Source organism: Hibiscus syriacus, unplaced genomic scaffold (assembly GCF_006381635.1).
Source record: "Hibiscus syriacus cultivar Baekdansim isolate YM2019G1 unplaced genomic scaffold, ASM638163v2 tig00111671_pilon, whole genome shotgun sequence".
Taxonomy (NCBI): Eukaryota; Viridiplantae; Streptophyta; class Magnoliopsida; order Malvales; family Malvaceae; genus Hibiscus; species Hibiscus syriacus.
In genome coordinates, this window is record NW_024063152.1 from 1868699 (window position 1) to 1890541 (window position 21843).

General features: G+C 33.7%; 2 pseudogenes; both read left to right on the forward strand.

Moving 5' to 3' along the window:
* Nucleotides 1-2016: 2016 nt before the first annotated feature.
* LOC120167355 lies at nt 2017-14153 on the forward strand (annotated as a pseudogene).
* A 208-nt stretch (nt 14154-14361) lies between these two features.
* On the forward strand, nt 14362-17538 carry LOC120167356 (annotated as a pseudogene).
* The last annotated feature ends 4305 nt before the right edge of the window (nt 17539-21843 follow it).

A 21843-nucleotide genomic window follows, 5' to 3' on the forward strand; every position in this document is an offset into this window, starting at 1 on the left:
ATTCATCAAACTCGTCCGCCGAAACCGACATTGAAACAAACCCTAGCTCTGATCCTAATTCTTCAAAAGCTACAATCCCAGTTCCTCCTAATTCCAATTCCAATTCCCCTGCCGTAAGCCTCATCAATTTCGCAGGAGATTCCGCCGGCGGCGCTTTCATGGGCTCCATCTTCGGTTACGGTATCCCCCTTTTCTTTTTGAATTGATGCTTCATATCTCTTTTGTTCTGAAAAATATTAGTCTTTTATATTTGGGTTTTATTGGCATTGTTGATGTGTATGGTTAAATAACAAGTTTTTGGGATTTTTTAAAATCGAATTTTGGGTTTCTTTATTTTTGTTTTGATTTTTTGTTTACAGATCAATTTGTTTCCCTTTTAAATTTGGCTTTGTTTAAGGATTGCATTTTTTGGTCATGTTTTGTATGAGATGAAGCTTGGAAGTGGTGGATTAATTTGGTTATGGGAAAATGGTTGTAGTTGGGTTGGGAGGATCATATGAACTACTCATCCATATTAGTTGGTCAATAAGTCGAATACAGGCGGTTATACCAAAAAATGATAGTAGTTGAGTGAATGAGATGGTTATAATGTTGAAAAATTAAATTATGATTTATTATTATTATTATTTGAAAAGAAGCGTTTTGTATGATTAATCCGGCAGTTCATACAAAACGAGACGAGAAACATGGCCTTCGTTTAAAAACCTCTCTACACCTAATAGAGGAAAAAGAGTGCATCATGCCCGTCGAATCGAACGCACTATATGACAGCACTTACAAACACAATACATGGATTAGAATTATGATTTATAGATTGAATAATTTCCTTAAAACAAAGCATCAGAATTTGGATAACAGTGACTTGGGTTATCCCTTATTAGTTGGTCAATAAGTCGGATACAGACGGTTATACGAAAAAATGGTAGTAGTTGAGTGAATTAGAAGGTAACCCTAAACCCTAGGCTTAACTTAAAACCTTAAATTGATAACCATAAACCCTAACCTAAAACCTCATAACCTTTAAACCCTAACCTTGAACCTTAATTTTTAACTTTAAACCCTTAATTTGGGGTTTTAAGTAAGAGTATGATATAAAATGATGTAATTAAGCAACTTCGAGAGTTAAATTGATGCAAAAATATGATAGGGACGAAATTAATAAATTAAATACACTACAAGGGCAAAAAGGTAAAGTCTCTGCCTTTAATCTATTTTGCCCAATGCAACTAGTTCATAGATTGTTTTCATTGTCTTTCTCTTCCCAGGCCCCTTCATCTGGCAAACCTCTATTGTCTTTGAAAAGTAAGTGCAATAAAGGGTTCCAACAATATTACCATAAACCAATCAAGGGTTCTCCTCATCCAAGGTGAGTGCTGTCATCGAAGGTAGGGTGAGGGTGAGGTGAGAATTTTAATTTAGGGTCTAAGATTTAAGGTATAATTTGGGGATTTAGGATTTTATGTATAATTTAATATTTTTAAATATTATTTATATTATAATTCTATATAATATTAAAATATTAATAAAAAATGTCATTTTTTATGAAAAAATAATAAAATAATTCATGTCATCGTTGAGTGATAAAAAATTCAATCTATAAAATTTAGTGAGTAAATTGAAAACATTAAAAGTACAGTGAGTAAAATAGGAAAGAGAGTAAACTTCAGTGATGAATAGTGTAGTTTACCCTTAAAGTAGTCCACCTTGTAGACTTTACGCTAGACTCGAGGCCTAATCAACAGTGAACAGAAGAAAGCAAAGAAAACAGTTGTAGTCTCAGCTTATTGGATTCTTACGAGAAAACACCTTCATTTCAACCGCTACACGCTTCAACCGCTACACGCTTTCTTCCTTTTGTATTTAATAATTATGCAGAAATTGCTCAGAAACCTTTGTTTTTGGCAATTTGATCTCCATTTCTCTTCATTCTTGCTTTTTTACTTGGAGTACTGTTCCTAGTTTCTTCCTGCGTTTTAGGCCATATATATATATATATATATATATATATATTGATATTGAACATCAGATTGAGACATCCTTTTCTTCCTCCTATAATCTCCATGTTGTCGTTACCTTCGTCTTCCTCGTCTATTTCTAGACACAAATATGATGTTTTCTTGAGTTTTAGAGGTGAAGATACCCGCAGAAGTTTTACAAATCATCTATATGATGCTCTTCAACGCAGTGGAATCGTCACTTTCAGGGATGACCCAAAGCTGGAGGCCGGCGAAGAGATTGCGCCAGAACTCTTTAAAGCAATTCAACAATCATGGTGTTCGGTAATCGTTTTCTCCAAAACCTACGCCTTTTCAAGTTGGTGTTTGGAGGAGCTTGCTGAGATTGTTAAACAAAAATTGGAAAAAGGTCATAAAGTATTTCCAATTTTCTATGATGTGGATCCGTCTGATTTGAGAAAACAAAAGGATAAAGTTGGAGAAGCATTTGCCAAACACGAAGAGACATACAAGGAAGATAAATACAAGATCCAAAGATGGCGAAATGCTTTGACTGAGGTTTCTAACATCAAAGGATGGCATTTGAATAACAAGTAATTCATTCTTTTCTCTCTTTGATCATTTATTTTATGGTCTTATCTGTTCCTTTCTTAAATGAATAAAAAAAACTAAATTTAATTTCTATTGTAGGCATGAATCTGAATTCATTGGAGATATTGTTAAAAAGGTATCAGCAAAATTATGTCAAACGTATCCTGTTGTTCATGATAAGTTGGTTGGAATTAGTTCCCGTTTAGAGGAGTTGTATTCAAAAATCAATGTTGGAGAAGATGATGTCCGTATTACAGGAATATGTGGAATGGGTGGCATCGGTAAAACCACTCTTGCAAGAGTTGTTTACAACCAAATGTCATCTCATTTTGAAGGCAAAAGCTTTCTTGCTGATGTTCGAGAAGTTTCAAACAAATTGGGACTTGTTTCTATACAGAAACAACTTCTTACTCAAACCTTGTCTGAAGGAGGATTCAGTATATTCGATGTTGATGAAGGGAATGCAATCATCAGTCATAGGTTGTCTCACAAAAAGGTTCTTGTTGTTATTGATGATGTTGATAACAGAAAACACTTGGAACACTTGGTTGGAAGGCGTGATTGGTTCGGTTCAGGCAGTAGGATCATTGTAACAACAAGAGATGAACATCTGCTCCGATCTTATCGAGTCGATTATGTGTATAAGCCTACAACATTGAGTCCCAATGATGCACTTCGGCTTTTTAATTTGAAAGTTTTCGATAGTGAGACAGCGTTGGAAGATGTTTTCGTTGAGCTTTCTGAACATGTTATAAGTTATGCTGGTGGTCTTCCCTTAGCTCTTGAAGTGTTGGGTTCATTTTTGTGTGGTAGAGATGCAACTCAATGGAGAAGCGCAATTGAAAGACTTAAACGAGACTCCAACAAAGATATTCTTGATAGACTTAGAATCAGTTTTGATGGATTGGAAGAAAGGGAAAAGAATATATTTCTTGATATCGCATGCTTCTTCAGTAGGGAGGAGAAAGATTTTGTGACCAAAGTATTGGATGGTTGTGAGTTTTTCCCAGATATTGGAATCGATGTTCTTGTTAAGAAATCCCTAGTGGCAGTTGATGAAGACAACAGATTGTGGATGCATGACTTGCTACAAGAAATGGGAAGGAAAATTGTTTGGGAGAAATCTATTGATGAACCTGGACAGCGTTGCCGATTGTGGGATGAAAGGGACATCCAACATGTTCTAACAAAAGAAACTGTAAGTCATTCATTAAAACTAAGTCTTCAAAAATATACATAATATTCAGTAAATCACTCTAATTGGAAAATGTTATAATTTGTTTAAAGTGATTTATTTACTATATTCCGATCAAAAGATTATCGTAATGTTAAACATAGGTGTAAATTGTCAAAAGTTTTATCATGGAGTTTAAACCATTCATTCTGTCTTCTTATACTCTGTTCTTGATTACTTGTAGGCCACGGAAGTGATTGAAGCCATGATCATCGACAATCAAAGGTAGGAAAACATGGGTATTGATTTTAACGTTTTTCCATGGATTCGAAGAGTTCTTGAAATATCATATTACAATACTCTTATCCGAATATGCGTCAGATACAAGTATCAAATATGGACGATTGAAAACAAAGTAATGGAGCAACATAGCTTTTAGGTATTGGATTTGTTTTTGCATGGTTTGAAGCTCATTTTTTGTTTTTCTCATGGTTATCAGGGAATCGAACAAGACACTCAATTTGAGTGTCGATGCCTTCTCGAAGATGAAAAGATTGAGATTGCTCAAAGTTCTTTGCCTCTCAAATTGTGATGGTCTCAAATATCTTTCTAATGAGCTACGGCTTTTAGATTGGAAAGGATGTCCTTTAAGATCTCTTCCCTTAGGCTTTCAACCGGACAACCTTGTTGCACTTCTGTTACAATACAGTCGCATTGAACAGCTATGGAAGGGAACCAGAGTAGGAATTCATTCTCTAATTTTAAGATGAATGATTAAAATTTGATTATGATAAGAGACAAAAACAACAAGAATGAGCTTTCTTATGTTTTCACTTTTCTCTCTAATTTATTATTGTTTTCAACAGCCCTTGTACAAGCTGAAAGTGTTAAACCTCAGAGGGTCCCCGAACCTGATTAAGACTCCGGACTTCACAATGGCCCCAGGTCTTGAAGTTCTGATCCTGGAAGGTTGTACAAAAATAGTTTATGTTCATCCATCCATAGCAGAGCTTAAGAGGCTTCAAAATTTGAATTTGAGAGGCTGCAAAAGTCTCAGGAATCTTCCAACCAAAATTGGAATGGAATCTCTTCAAACATTCATTCTTTCGGGTTGTTCAAATCTTCTTTGGTTTCCAGAGATTGATTGCAAAATGGATTGTCTAAAAACTCTTGATCTTTCCGGATGTTATAGAGTTGGATTTTTGCCAGAGAGTTTGCAGCTAGCAGAGTTTTTGGAAGAGCTCGACTTGAGTGAAACGGCCATAACAAAACCACCGTCCTGCATTTTTCGACTTAAAAATCTTAAATTTTTGTCTTTCAACCGCCGCAAGGGATCTTCATCTAAGTTTCGAAAAAATCTGCCTTCTCTCTTCAAAAAATTCCAAAGAGGAAAGACAAATTCAATGGCTCTGATGTTGCCTTCGTTGTTGGGTTTGAGTTCATTGACAGAGCTGAATCTAAGGGACTGCAATCTTTGTGAAGGAGATATTCCTATTGATATTTCTTGTCTGTCCTCTTTGAAAAGACTCGATCTCAGCAGTAACAATTTCATCAGCCTACCTGATTCTCTTACTCGACTTTCCAAGCTTGAATATCTTGACTTGATGAATTGCCGGGGGCTGAAATCGTTGCCTGAGCTTCCAACAGTGTAGAATATGTGAGCATAGATGATTGTGCTTCTCTGGAACTAATTGCTAATCCATCAAAAGCATGCAATCCAATGGATTGGATGCATATTACAGGTACCAACTGCTACAGATTGGCTGAGAACATCAATGCATTAACATTGCTGAAAAAACATCTCAAGGTTGTTCAACCTCTCTTTTTTGCTTAACAAAATCTCGTACTTAAGAATTTGTGTTTTTAGTTACCAGCGAAAGGGGTTTTATTTTTCAGGCATTTGCAAATTCAAGAGAAAGGATCGATGTTATTTTACCTGGAAGTGAAATCCCAGAATGGTTCAGCCATCAAAGAGTCGACTCTTCAATCAAGATGCCACTGCCTCTCAATATTCGGAATGATAGTCATGGATGGGAGTTGCTTTCTGCTGCATTTTTGCCGGTGGTGATTCTTCGGGGGATGAGTATATCAAATGTGACGGTGTTATCCGTTGTGGAGAACCTCGAGATGTTGATAGGTTTTACGTTCCTTTAGGGAAAAGATTTAATCAGCCCATAAAAAATGACCACCTTTTTCTTCGTTACTGGGGGCGTGACGTGTTATATCCATATTACTTGGAGAATGAATGTGGTGAAAGTGAAACCGAGAATACATCAACACCGGATTGCTCAAATCAGGAATGCGATGAACTTGAATTGTCATTCGAATATTTTGGCAAAGGTGTTGGGGTGAAGAAATGTGGGGTTGGGATAGTGTATGATAAAGATTTGGAAGATGTCCAACTTACAACAAAGCAACACATGAATCAAAGTAGGGCACAAATTGAATGAAGACTCCACTGTTGATGGACACAGAGAGAGACATGTTGGGAACCATTAGGTACAGGGGAAGATACGTTTGTTGATTATGCTGACTTTCTAATCACCACTCTCGTCTTACTAATTCTTTGCGTAAATTGTTTATTTGGTACCTCATCTATTTTTCTACTTTTGTTTTGATCGTCCAACTATTGTATTTTGATATATATTTTTTATAAAAACTTCGGTCGTTGACTTAATAAAAATAGTAACATGACATAATGTAATACAATTTTAGTCTTTAACACTTATATATTCTATTAAACTAAACCTAATTTGGATAAACATACTATTTAAATCATCATTTACCATAAAACATAATACATTAATAAAGAAGAGGGAAAAGAAAGCAAAAAAAAAAAAAGCTTCTTTAGCCCATCATTCACCAAAGCTAGGTGTGCGATGTGGATCAGTTCGGATTAGTCAGGCAGAACCTTGTAACCAGGAGGAAAATAAAAAATAGAAAATTTTAGATTACCTAAACTACTTTGGCAAATGTAATATTTTAAAAAAATACTAATTTCTAATTAGAGAGAAGGAGAAGAGAATTTATTGATAACTTAAATATTGACAGTAAATACCAATTGATAACTTTTAACCACTTACTCAGTTAATTTATAGTTGAATATTATATATATATATATATATATAAAACTATAGTTAATATGGGATTTAAAGTGAAAATGAGTTAAAAGGAGACAAAGATTAAGAAAAAAAATATAATTATTTTAGTACTTGGTTTTTGTTTGGTGGCCTGGAAAGCGGCAACTTCAAAGAAAAATGATTTACAATATTATTATATATAATTTGTAATAATAATTAGACTTAATGTAAAAATAAGTTACTAAACTATTTTTCGTTAAAATATGTGTTTAACATTTGTTCTGTTATATTTTTAAGTGTCTAATATTTTCGACGTTATATTTTTAGGCCTTGACCTATAACGGCCGTTAAAATTATCGTTATCCGATACATGTCAAACATATAAAATTTTATTTAAAAAAAACACTTAAAATTAAATTCTATTTAAAAACCCAATATTTCTTGAAATTATAAAAAAACCCAAAATTCCAAAAAACCCAAATTTCAATCCCTTAGCACCGCCGACCGCTACCAACGTCGTCAATCGACCGCATACCCAACATTGTTGTACCGAACAACCACCCAATGACCAAAACCCCTTATTTTTGTGACTGGTCGAACACCCAATGGTCGTGTAAATACAAGATTTCGCGATCGGGTGAAAAGGAGTTCTTCACGCGGCAATCGTCAATTGATCGATGCAGTTAGAGGTTGGAGAAAAGGTTTTGACCGTTGAATGTTTGGCCGGTCTCACATTGTTGAAATTTCAGTCGGTTAGCGGCGGTGACAAAGGGATTGAAATTAGGCTTTTAAGGAAGTTTGAGATTTTTTTAATAATTTCAGGAAAATAAGATTTAAAAAAAAATAATTTTTTAAAGTTTTTTTAAATATATTTTTTAAAATACTATAAAATCGACACATGTCACTTACCAGTCAAATTTAATGGCTGTTACAGTCTAGTCCTAATTATTCATATGTTCCAAACTCATCGTTTTTGTTAAAAAATTGACGACAATTTGAGTTGGATGTTAACTTGTTGGTTGAGATATGATAATTGTTTGAGATTTTGAGATCATATTTTATTATATCACATTCAATATGTTAACGTCTAGCTCATAATAACGTCAATTTTTTTTAACAAAATATGATGAATTTGGAATATATGAATAATTAGATGATCATTTTGTAACTTTTAATAGTCAAGGGACTCAGTAAATAATGCATTATAGTCAAGGGACCATTTTATAACTTTTAATAGACAGGAAACTAAACAAAACAACACCCTATAACCGTACTTAATCCAACATTTTATTAGTATAACCGAGTCATCTTACATTTTATTAGTATAACCGGGATCATGTATAGTTAGAGGGTCACAATCCATCTTTTGAATTACTATCATTCTCCACGCCAACTACAAACATCCTTCACCATTTTCGTTACATCCATTCAACCACTGTCACCACCACACTTCTTTCATTTACAATCAACTTCAACTTCATTCTATCATTTCCATTACTTTCATACACATACATATATACATATTTTCCTTCTTATAACGTTGTTTATGCATTTTTCAGTCTTCAATCAAAGCACTGTGAAGTTCTTACTAGAATCACGATCGGGCAACATCGTATATGACTCGGAACACATAACCGAGATCATATCATTATACCTGGAAGTGAAATCCCGGAATGGTTCAGCCATCAAAGAGTCAACTCTTCAATAAAGATGCCACTGCCTCTCAATATTCGGAATGATAGTCAATGGATGGGAGTTGCTTTCTGCTGCATTTTTGCCGGTGGTGATTCTTCGGGGGGGGGGGGGGTGAGCGAATCAGGTGTAATGCTGTTATCCATTGTGGAGAACCTCGACGTCTTGATAACGTTAGGATTGTTTTAGGGAAAGGATATAATCAGCCCATAAAAAAAGACCACCTTTTTCTTCGTTACTGGGGGCGTGACGTGTTATATCCATATTACTTGGAGAATGAATGTGGTGAAAGTGAAACCGAGAATACATCAACACCGGATTGCTCAAATCAGGAATGCGATGAACTTGAATTGTCATTCATATATAAGGCTTATGGCAAAGGTGTTGGGGGTGAAGAAATGTGGGGTTGGGATAGTGTATGAGAAAGATTTGGAAGATCTCCAACTTACAACAGAGCAACACATTATCAAAGAAGGGCACAAATTGAATGAAGACTCCACTGTTGAGGGACATAGAGACAGACATGTTGAGAACCATTAGGTACATGGGAAGAAACGTCTGTTGATTATGCTGACTTTCTAATCACCGCTAATTCTTTGCGTCAGTTTTCTATTTGGTACCTCATCTATTTTTCTACTTTTGTTTTGATGGTCCAACTACTGTATTTTGATATATCTTTTATAAAAATTTGGTCGAACTTAAAAATTGTAATATGACATAATGTAATAACAATTTTAGTCTTTAACACTTACGTATTCTATTAAACTAAACCTAATTTGGAATAAACATACTATTTAAATCATCATTCACCATATAAACAAAATACGACAATATATAAGAGGGGAAAAAAGCTTCTTTTGTCCGTCATTCACCAAAACTAGATGTACGATGTAGGTCAATTCGAATTAGTCAATGCGAAACCTTGTAACGGGAAGGATAACAAAAAAAATAGAGAATTTTAGAATACTAAACTACTTTGGCAAATGTAATATTTAAAAAAATAATTTCTAATTAGAGAGATGGAGAAGAGAAATTATTGATAACTTAAATATTGATGGTAAATACCAATTGATAACTTTTAACCACTTACTCTAGAAATTATTGACGGTAAATATAATAGTTAATTTATAGTTGAATATTATATATATATATATATTAAACTATAGTTAATATAGGATTTGAAGTGAAAATGAGTTTAAAATTTTAATTTTTAAAATATATTTAATATTTCTATACTTTATAATAATGAAAAAAATATTATATTTAATTTAAAAATATAAAATACTAAACTAAATTTTGCTTTTCAACTTATATAAACTTTTATATAATATTTTTTTTCAATTCGTCTTACTTACACGACAACTCTGTGATATATTATAAAAATTATATAAAATCACTAAATAATATTACTTGTATTTTGGCTCTATTTTTTTAAATACAATATACCTCTAATTTAACTCATAAACAGAATTTTTTTAGATATTAATATAAAAAGGGTAAAATACATCATTCCTGACTGAATTATACTTTCTCTCCTATTTTACTCACTGTACTTTCAATTTTTTAATTTACCCACTGAATTTTCAAATTACTCCAGTTTTGATCACTCTGAATTATTTTTTTATTATTTCTATATGACGTGAAATTTTTATTATTATTTAATTTAAAATAATTGAAATATATAAAATAAAAACAGAAGGTGGTCGGACACCACCGTCGATCGCCATAGATGGTGGTCGTTCGGTCTCAAATTTCATGGGTCTTGTTAGTCTTGACACCTTGATTCCAAATATGCCCTCCATTTTGTCGGAACTTACTCTGTAATCCGCGAATGAGGAAGCCGAAATGTTTCAGACGACACTCATGAGTTTCGGGACATTTTTTTGTGAAACAACAACCAAATTCTAACTCAGGGGTTGCCGGAACTTGCTCTATAATATAATTACTTTAGTATTTGGTTTTTGTTTGGTGGCCTGGAAAGTGGCAACTTCAAAGAAAATTGATTTATAATATTATTATATATAATTTGTAATAATAATTAGGCTTAATGTAAAAATAAGTGATTAAAATACTTTTTTGTTAAAATATGTGTTTTTTTGTTATACTTTTAAGGGTTTATTATTTTCAACGTTATATTTTTAGGTATTGGGATATAACAGCCATTAAAATTATCGTTATCCAATACATGTCAAACATATAAAATTTTATTTTTTTTTCAAACGAACACTTAAAATTAAATTTTATTTAAAACCCCAATATTTCTTGAAATTATAAAAAAAACCCCAAAATTCTTAAAAAACCCTAATTTCAATCCCTTAGCACTGTCGTCCGCTATCAACGTCGTCAATCGACTGAATATCCAACATTGTTCTACCGAACAATCACCCAATGACCAAAACCCCTTATTTTTGTAACCAGTCGAACACCCAATGACCGTGTAAATACAAGATTTTGTGATCGTCTGAAAGGGGTTCTTCACGATGCAATCATCGATTGGTCGCTACAATTAGAGGTTGAAGAAAAGGTTTCGATCGTTGGGTGTTCGGCCGATCTCACATCGTTGAAATTTCGGTTGGTTGGCGGCCGTGACAAATGGATTGAAATTAGATTTTTAAGGAAGTTTGAGATTTTTTTAATAATTTCAGGAAAAAAGGTTTTTTTAAAATAATTTTTAAAATAATTTTTTAAAAATAGTTTTTTAAAATGATATAAAATCGATACGTGTCACATAGCAATCAAATTTAACGGCTGTTACAGTCTAGTCCTGATTATTCATATGTTCCAAACTCATCGTTTTTGTTAAAAAATTGACGACAATTTGAGTTGGATGTTAACTTTTTGATTGAGATATGATAATTGTTTGAGATTTTGAGATCATATTTTATTATATCACAATCTATATGTTAACGTCTAGCTCAGAATGACGTCAATTTTTTAAACAAAATATGATGAATTTAGAATATATGAATAATTAGATGATCATTTTGTAACTTTTAATAATAAGATACTCGACAAAGTAATGTATTATAGTCGATGGACCATTTTATAAATTTTAATAGACATAAAACTTAATAAAATAGCACTCTATAACCGGGACTATTTGTGTACTTAATCCAATATTTTATTAGTATAACCGAGTCATCTTACATTTTTTTAAATAACATATTTGAAACATATAAATCAATCTCGAAATTTCATTAATTCAACAAAGTCGTCATCTTTCCTGTTTTTTGATCGAAATTTGAAGAACCCATCAAAGTTTTTGTCCAAAAGTAATCTCTACCCAACTCCTGTAATCTCCGCCAGCTCAAATCCCCGAGTTTTCAAAGCTTTGGGAGTGCCAAAAAATGGTGCTTTGGGACATAAGGGTTTGTTAGAAGAAGAAAAGGAAGATATGGGAACTGATCAGAATTTGATTTTGGTGAAAAGGGGTATTTTGGTGGCATTTGTTTGTGGTGTATTGGTCTTTGGGTGCAAAAGAGTTTTTGCTGCAGAGGGAATGGTTAATGCTGGTTATGGAGTGATTGGACAGTGTATATTGTTGTTGAGGAATGCTTGGCCTAAGGCATCTATGGTTCTCAAAGTGTTTAAGGAACAAGGAGTGGTCTTGACTGCGCTTTTGAGTTTGTCTGCCTTCTTGTCAATGGCGGAGACTGCTATAACTACATTGTGGCCTTGGAAGTTATTTGATGTCTTTCAACTATGGCTTCATAGCGTTTGTATTCATACATGCAAATTTGTGGTTTTTCAATTATGGATATCAGCATGCTTAGGATATGGATTGTTGTAAGTTGGAAAGAATATAGATGATTTGGTTAGTTTATAAATTCTGTCTGTCCTATGTTATACTGTCTGGTATCATCTTCCAAATATATAAAAATTTAGAAAAAAAAATATCTTCGAAAGAAATGAGTATAACCGAGTTAAACACATAGCCGTCCCAACACCCTTGTCCGGTTGTCTTTCGATTTCCCTTCAGATGCCTGTTCCGCAGATTCTTTGATGACTTGAGATATTTGGCTCACGTTAATATAAGATTAAATTTTGATTTGTGATGTGAACATTCTATATGAATTCCATGTTTTATAGTAGTCTATCATTAACGATTGAAGTTTCTGCTGCAAGTTTCCTCCATTGTATATGTGATCAAACCCTTAAGAATTTTGTCGTTCATTGATCTCCTGATGTTAACTTGTGTCAGGTACGCGAGCTGGCTGAAAAAGACTCTGAAGATGGTGTTTTAAAATGCTTTCCAGTGATGTAACACGCTTTCTCACAACCATTCTTATTGGCACCACGTACTATTCTTTTCTTGCCATCACCTTGACCAGTTCCATTTTCCTTTTGCAGCTTTAGCTTGAAAGTATTTCTTATTGTGGATTTAATTTCTCTAGTCAGGGTTGTCAACATTGGAGCAACTGCATTAGTGACAGATGCTGCAACAGCAATGTTTGGGGAAGCTGGTGTTAGCTCAGCAACTGTATCAATAACTTGTTTTTAGATTTGGTTTTGGGGTTTAATTTTTGGTATGCATGCCCTCGTTTTGTCTTTCATGTATCTTGATTTTATTAGAAGTCATTAAGATGAGTTGTGGTCGGACTCAGTCAGCACATGAATATAGCTGTTACCTTTTCTTTTATGGTGGTAGGTTGCCATTTTGCTTCTCACTGAGATTACTCCGAAAAGTATAGCTGTTCACAATCCACTGAAGTAGCCAGATTTGTGGTAAGCCCCCCCTTGCGCCTTTCTTCTTTCAAAAATAAAATAAAATCATTCGGGTATTGAAATTTCATCACTATCCAGATGAGTGCCAAAATAAAATTGGCCAACTGTGGTTAAAATATTTCTAGGTCAGGCCAGTGGCATGGCTCTCTGTAATACAGAAGAAAGCAAAGAAAACATTTGTAGTCTCAGCTTATTGGATTCTTACGAGAAAACACCTTCATTTCAACCGCTACACGCTTCAACCGCTACACGCTTTCTTCCTTTTGTATTAATAATTATACAGAAATGCTCAGAACCCTTTGTTTTTGGCAATTTGATCTCCTTTCTCTTCATTCTTGCTTTTTTACTTGGAGTACTGTTCCTAGTTTCTTCCTGCGTTTTAGGCCATATATATATTATATATATATATATATATATATATTGAACATCAGATGGAGATCCTTTTCTTCCTCCTATAATCTCCATGTTGTCGTTACCCTTCCTTCTCTTTCTAGACACAAATATGATGTTTTCATGAGTTTTAGAGGTGAAGATACCCGCAGAAGTTTTACAGATCATCTATATGATGCTCTTCAACGCAGTGGAATCGTCACTTTCAGGATGACCCAAAGCCGGAGGCCGGCGAAGATTGCGCCAGAACTCTTTAAAGCCATTCAACAATCATGGTGTTCGGTAATCGTTTTCTCCAAAACCTACGCCTTTTCAAGTTGGTGTTTGGAGGAGCTTGCTGAGATTGTTAAACAAAAATTGGAAAAAGGTCATAAAGTATTTCCAATTTTCTATGATGTGGATCCGTCTGATTTGAGAAAACAAAAGGATAAAGTTGGAGAAGCATTTGCCAAACACGAAGAGACACACAAGGAAGATAAATACAAGATCCAAAGATGGCGAAATGCTTTGACTGAGGTTTCTAACATCAAAGATGGCATTGAATAACAAGTAATTCATTCTTTTCTCTCTTTGATCATTTATTTCAGGGTCTTATCTGTTCCTTTCTTAAATGAAAAAAAAAAACTAAATTTAATTTCTATTGTAGGCATGAATCTGAATCATTGGAGATATTGTTAAAAGGTATCAGCAAAATTAAGTCAAACGTCCTGTTGTTCATGATAAGTTGGTTGGAATTAGTTCCCGTTTAGAGGAGTTGTATTCAAAAATCAATGTTGGAGAAGATGATGTCCGTATTATAGGAATATGTGGAATGGGTGGCATCGGTAAAACCACTCTTGCAAGAGTTGTTTACAACCAAATGTCATCTCATTTTGAAGGCAAAAGCTTTCTTGCTGATGTTCGAGAAGTTTCAAACAAATTGGGACTTGTTTCTTTACAGAAACAACTTCTTACTCAAACCTTGTCTGAAGGAGGATTCAGTATATTCGATGTTGACGAAGGGAATGCAATCATCAGTCATAGGTTGTCTCACAAAAAGGTTCTTGTTGTTATTGATGATGTTGATAACAGAAAACACTTGGAACACTTGGTTGGAAGGCGTAATTGGTTCGGTTCAGGCAGTAGGATCATTGTAACAACAAGAGATGACATCTGCTCCGATATTATCGAGTCGATTATGTGTATAAGCCTACAACATTGAGTCCCAATGATGCACTTCGGCTTTTAATTTGAAAGCTTTCGATAGTGAGACAGCGTTGGAAGATGTTTTCATTGAGCTTTGAACATGTTATAAGTTATGCTGGTGGTCCCTTAGCTCTTGAAGTGTTGGGTTCTTTTTTGTGTGGTAGAGATGCAACTCAATGGAGAAGCGCAATTGAAAGACTCAAACGAGACTCCAACAAAGATATTCTTGATAGACTTAGAATCAGTTTGATGGATTGGAAGAAAGGGAAAAGAATATATTTCTTGATATCGCATGCTTCTTCAAGGGGGAGGAGAAAGATTTTGTAACCAAAGTGTTGGATGGTTGTGAGTTTTTCCCAGATATTGGAATCGATGTTCTTGTTAAGAAATCCCTAGTGGCAGTTGATGAAGACAACAGATTGTGGATGCATGACTTGCTACAAGAAATGGGAAGAAAAATTGTTTGGGAGAAATCTATTGATGAACCTGGAAAGCGTTGCCGATTGTGGGATGAAAGGGACATCCAACATGTTCTAACAAAAGAAACTGTAAGTCATTCAATAAAACTAAGTCTTCAAAAATACTAATATCAGTAAATCACTCTCATTGGAAAATGTTATAATTTGTTTAAAGTGATTTATTTACTATATTCCGATCAAAAGATTATCGTAATGTTAAACATAGGTGTAAATTGTCAAAAGTCTTATCATGCAGTTTAAACCATTCATTCTGTCTTCTTATACTCTGTTCTTGATTACATGTAGGCCACGGAGGTGATTGAAGCCATGATCATCGACAATCAAAGGTAGGAAAACATGGGTATTGATTTTAACGTTTTTCCATGGATTCGAAGAGTTCTTAAAATATCATATAACAATCTTATCCGAATATGCGTCAGATACAAGTATCAAACACGGATGATTGAAAACACAGTAATGGGGTAACGTAGCTTTTAGGTATTGGATTTGTTTTTGCATAGTTTGAAGCTCATTTTTTTGTTTTTCTCATGGTTATCAGGGAACCAAACAAGACTCAATTTGAGTGTCGATGCCTTCTCAAAGATGAAAAGATTGAGATTGCTCAAAGTTCTTTGCCTCTCAAATTGTGATGGTCTCAAATATCTTTCTAATGAGCGGCTTTTAGATTGGAAAGGATGTCCTTTAAGATCTCTGCCCTCAGGCTTTCAACCGGACAACCTTGTTGCACTTCTGTTACAATACAGTCACATTGAACAACTATGGAAGGGAACCAGAGTAAGAATTAATTCTATTTTTAAGATGAATGATTAAAATTTGATTTTGATAGAGACCAAAATAACAAGAATGAGCTTTCTTATTTTTTCTCTCTTTTCTCTCTAATTTATTATTGTTTTCAACAACCCTTGTACAAGCTGAAAGTGTTAAACCTCACAGGGTCCCCGAACCTGATCAAGACTCCGGACTTCACAATGGCCCCAGATCTTGAAGTTTTGATCCTGGAAGGTTGTACGAAATAGTTGATGTTCATCCATCCATAGCAGAGCTTAAAAGGCTTCAAAATTTGAATTTGAGAGGCTGCAAAAGTCTCAGGAATCTTCCAACCAAAATTGGAATGGAATCTCTTCAAACATTCATTCTTTCGGGTTGTCCAAATCTTCTTTGGTTTCCAGAGATTGATTGCAAAATGGATTGTCTAAAACTCTTGATCTTTCCGGATGTATAGAGTTGGATTTTTGCCAGAGAGTTTGCAGCTAGCAGAGTTTTTGGAAGAGCTCGACTTGAGTGAAACGGCCATAACAAAACCACCGTCCTGCATTTTTCGACTTAAAAATCTTAAAGTTTTGTCTTTCAACGGCCGCAAGGGATCTTCATCTAAGTTTCGAAAAAATCTGCCTTCTCTCTTCAAAAATTCCAAAGAGGAAAGACAAATTCAATGGCTCCGATATTGCCTTCGTTGTCGGGTTTGAGTTCATTGACAGAGCTGAATCTAAGGGACTGCATCTTTGTGAAGGAGATATTCCTATTGATATTTCTTGTCTGTCCTCTTTGAAAAGACTCGATCTCAGCAGTAACAATTCATCAGCCTACCTGATTCTTACTCGACTTTCCAAGCTTGAATATCTTGACTTGATGAATTGCCGGGGGCTGAATCGTTGCCTGAGCTTCCACAAGTGTAGAATATGTGAGCATAGATGATTGTGCTTCTCTGGAACTAATTGCTAATCCATCAAAAGCATGCAATCCAATGGATTGGATGCATATTACAGGTACCAACTGCTACAGATTGGCTGAGAACATCAATGCATTAACATTGCTGAAAAAACATCTCAAGGTTGTTCAACCTCTCTTTTTTGCTTAACAAAATCTCGTACTTAAGAATTTGTGTTTTTAGTTACCAGCGAAAGGGGTTTATTTTTCAGGCATTTGCAAATTCAAGAGAAAGGATCGATGTTATTTTACCTGGAAGTGAAATCCCAGAATGGTTCAGCCATCAAAGAGTCGACTCTTCAATCAAGATGCCACTGCCTCTCAATATTCGGAATGATAGTCAATGGATGGGAGTTGCTTTCTGCTGCATTTTTGCCGGTGGTGATTCTTCGGGGGATGAGTATATCAAATGTGACGGTGTTATCCGTTGTGGAGAACCTCGAGATGTTGATAGGTTTTACGTTCCTTTAGGGAAAAGATTTAATCAGCCCATAAAAAATGACCACCTTTTTCTTCGTTACTGGGGGCGTGACGTGTTATCCATATTACTTGGAGAATGAATGTGGTGAAAGTGAAACCGAATACATCAACACCGGATTGCTCAAATCAGGAATGCGATGAACTGAATTGTCATTCGAATATTTTGGCAAAGGTGTTGGGGTGAAGAAATGTGGGGTTGGGATAGTGTATGATAAAGATTTGGAAGATGTCCAACTTACAACAAAGCAACACATGAATCAAAGTAGGGCACAAATTGAATGAAGACTCCACTGTTGATGGACACAGAGAGAGACATGTTGGGAACCATTAGGTACAGGGGAAGATACGTTTGTTGATTATGCTGACTTTCTAATCACCACTCTCGTCTTACTAATTCTTTGCGTAAATTGTTTATTTGGTACCTCATCTATTTTTCTACTTTTGTTTTGATCGTCCAACTATTGTATTTTGATATATATTTTTTATAAAAACTTCGGTCGTTGACTTAATAAAAATAGTAACATGACATAATGTAATAACAATTTTAGTCTTTAACACTTATATATTCTATTAAACTAAACCTAATTTGGAATAAACATACTATTTAAATCATCATTTACCATATAAACATAATACATTAATAAAGAAGAGGGAAAAGAAAGCAAAAAAAAAAAAAAAAAGCTCTTTAGCCCATCATTCACCAAAGCTAGGTGTGCGATGTGGATCAGTTCGGATTAGTCAGGCAGAACCTTGTAACCAGGAGGAAAATAAAAAATAGAAAATTTTAGATTACCTAAACTACTTTGGCAAATGTAATATTTTAAAAAAATACTAATTTCTAATTAGAGAGAAGGAGAAGAGAATTTATTGATAACTTAAATATTGACAGTAAATACCAATTGATAACTTTTAACCACTTACTCAGTTAATTTATAGTTGAATATTATATATATATATATATATAAAACTATAGTTAATATGGGATTAAAGTGAAAATGAGTTTAAAAGGAGACGTTAGATTACAAAGATTAAGAAAAAAAATATAATTATTTTAGTACTTGGTTTTTGTTTGGTGGCCTGGAAAGCGGCAACTTCAAAGAAAAATGATTTACAATATTATTATATATAATTTGTAATAATAATTAGACTTAATGTAAAAATAAGTTACTAAACTATTTTCGTTAAAATATGTTTAACATTTGTTCTGTTATATTTTTAAGTGTCTAATATTTTCGACGTTATATTTTTAGGCCTTGACCTATAACGGCCGTTAAAATTATCGTTATCCGATACATGTCAAACATATAAAATTTTATTTAAAAAAAACACTTAAAATTAAATTCTATTTAAAAACCCAATATTTCTTGAAATTATAAAAAAACCCAAAATTCCAAAAAACCCAAATTTCAATCCCTTAGCACCGCCGACCGCTACCAACGTCGTCAATCGACGCATACCCAACATTGTTGTACCGAACAACCACCCATGCCAAAACCCCTTATTTTTGTGACTGGTCGAACACCCAATGGTCGTGTAAATACAAGATTTTCGCGATCGGGTGAAAGGAGTTCTTCACGCGCAATCGTCAATTGATCGATGCAGTAGAGGTTGGAGAAAAGGTTTGACCGTTGAATGTTGGCCGTCTCACATTGTTGAAATTTCAGTCTGTTAGCGGCGGTGACAAAGGGATTGAAATTAGGCTTTTAAGGAGTTTGAGATTTTTTTAATAATTTCAGGAAAATAAGATTTAAAAAAAATAATTTTTTAAAGTTTTTTTAAATATTTTTTTAAATACTATAAATCGACACATGTCACTTACCAGTCAAATTTAATGGCTGTTACAGTCTAGTCCTAATTATTCATATGTTCCAAACTCATCGTTTTTGTTAAAAAATTGACGACAATTTGAGTTGGATGTTAACTTGTGGTTGAGATATGATAATTGTTTGAGATTTTGAGATCATATTATTATATCACATTCAATATGTTAACGTCTAGCTCATAATAACTCAATTTTTTTAACAAAATATGATGAATTTGGAATATATGAATAATTAGATGATCATTTTGTAACTTTTAATAGTCAAGGGACTCAGTAAATATGCATTATAGTCAAGGGACATTTTATAACTTTTAATAGACAGGAAACTAAACAAAACAACACCCTATAACCGTACTTAATCCAACATTTTATTATAACCGAGTCATCTTACATTTTATTAGTATAACCGGGATCATGTATAGTTAGAGGGTCACATCCATCTTTTGAATTACTATCATTCTCCACGCCAACTACAAACATCCTTCACCATTTCGTTACATCCATTCAACCACTGTCACCACACACTTCTTTCATTTACAATCAACTTCAACTTCATTCTATCATTTCCATTACTTTCATACACATATTCATATATACATATTTTCCTTCTTATAACGTTGTTTATGCATTTTTCAGTCTTCAATCAAAGCACTGTGAAGTTCTTACTAGAATCACGATCGGGCAACATCGTATATGACTCGGAACACATAACCGAGATCATATCATTATATGGAAGTGAAATCCCGGAATGGTTCAGCCATCAAAGAGTCAACTCTTCAATAAAGATGCCACTGCCTCTCAAATTCGGAATGATAGTCATGGATGGGAGTTGCTTCTGCTGCATTTTTGCCGGTGGTGATTCTTCGGGGGGGGGGGGGGGGTAGCGAATCAGGTGTATGTTATCCATTGTGGAGAACCTCGACGTCTTGATAACGTTAGGATTGTTTTAGGGAAAGGATAATCAGCCCATAAAAAAAGACCACCTTTTCTTCTGCTGCATTTTTGCCGGTGGTGATTCTTCGGGGGGGGGGGGTGAGAATCAGGTGTAATGCTGTTATCCATTGTGGAGAACCTCGACGTCTTGATAACGTTAGGATTGTTTTAGGGAAAGGATATAATCAGCCCATAAAAAAAGACCACCTTTTTCTTCGTTACTGGGGGCGTGACGTGTTATATCCATATTACTTGGAGAATGAATGTGGTGAAAGTGAAACCGAGAATACATCAACACCGGATTGCTCAAATCAGGAATGCGATGAACTTGAATTGTCATTCATATATAAGGCTTATGGCAAAGGTGTTGGGGGTGAAGAAATGTGGGGTTGGGATAGTGTATGAGAAAGATTTGGAAGATCTCCAACTTACAACAGAGCAACATTATCAAAGAAGGGCACAAATTGAATGAAGACTCCACTGTTGAGGGACATAGAGACAGACATGTTGAGAACCATTAGGTACATGGGAAGAAACGTCTGTTGATTATGCTGACTTTCTAATCACCGCTAATTCTTTGCGTCAGTTTTCTATTTGGTACCTCATCTATTTTTCTACTTTTGTTTTGATGGTCCAACTACTGTATTTTGATATATATCTTTTATAAAAATTTGGTCGTTAACTTAATAAAAATTGTAATATGACATAATGTAATAACAATTTTAGTCTTTAACACTTACGTATTCTATTAAACTAAACCTAATTTGGAATAAACATACTATTTAAATCATCATTCACCATATAAACAAAATACGACAATATATAAGAGGGGAAAAAAGCTTCACACCAAAACTAGATGTACGATGTAGGTCAATTCGAATTAGTCAATGCGAAACCTTGTAACGGGAAGGATAACAAAAAAAATAGAGAATTTTAGAATACTAAACTACTTTGGCAAATGTAATATTTAAAAAAATAATTTCTAATTAGAGAGATGGAGAAGAGAAATTATTGATAACTTAAATATTGATGGTAAATACCAATTGATAACTTTTAACCACTTACTCTAGAAATTATTGACGGTAAATATAATAGTTAATTTATAGTTGAATATTATATATATATATATATTAAACTATAGTTAATATAGGATTTGAAGTGAAAATGAGTTTAAAATTTTAATATTTTTAAAATATATTTAATATTCTCTATACTTTATAATAATGAAAAAAATATTATATTTAATTTAAAAATATAAAATACTAAACTAAATTTTGCTTTTCAACTTATATAAACTTTTATATAATATTTTTTTTCAATTCGTCTTACTTACACGACAACTCTGTGATATATTATAAAAATTATATAAAATCACTAAATAATATTACTTGTATTTTGGCTCTTTTTTTAAATACAATATACCTCTAATTTAACTCATAAACAGAATTTTTTTAGATATTAATATAAAAAGGGTAAAATACATCATTCCTGACTGAATTATACTTTCTCTCCTATTTTACTCACTGTACTTTCAATTTTTTAATTTACCCACTGAATTTTCAAATTACTCCAGTTTTGATCACTCTGAATTATTTTTTTATTATTTCTATATGACGTGAAATTTTTATTA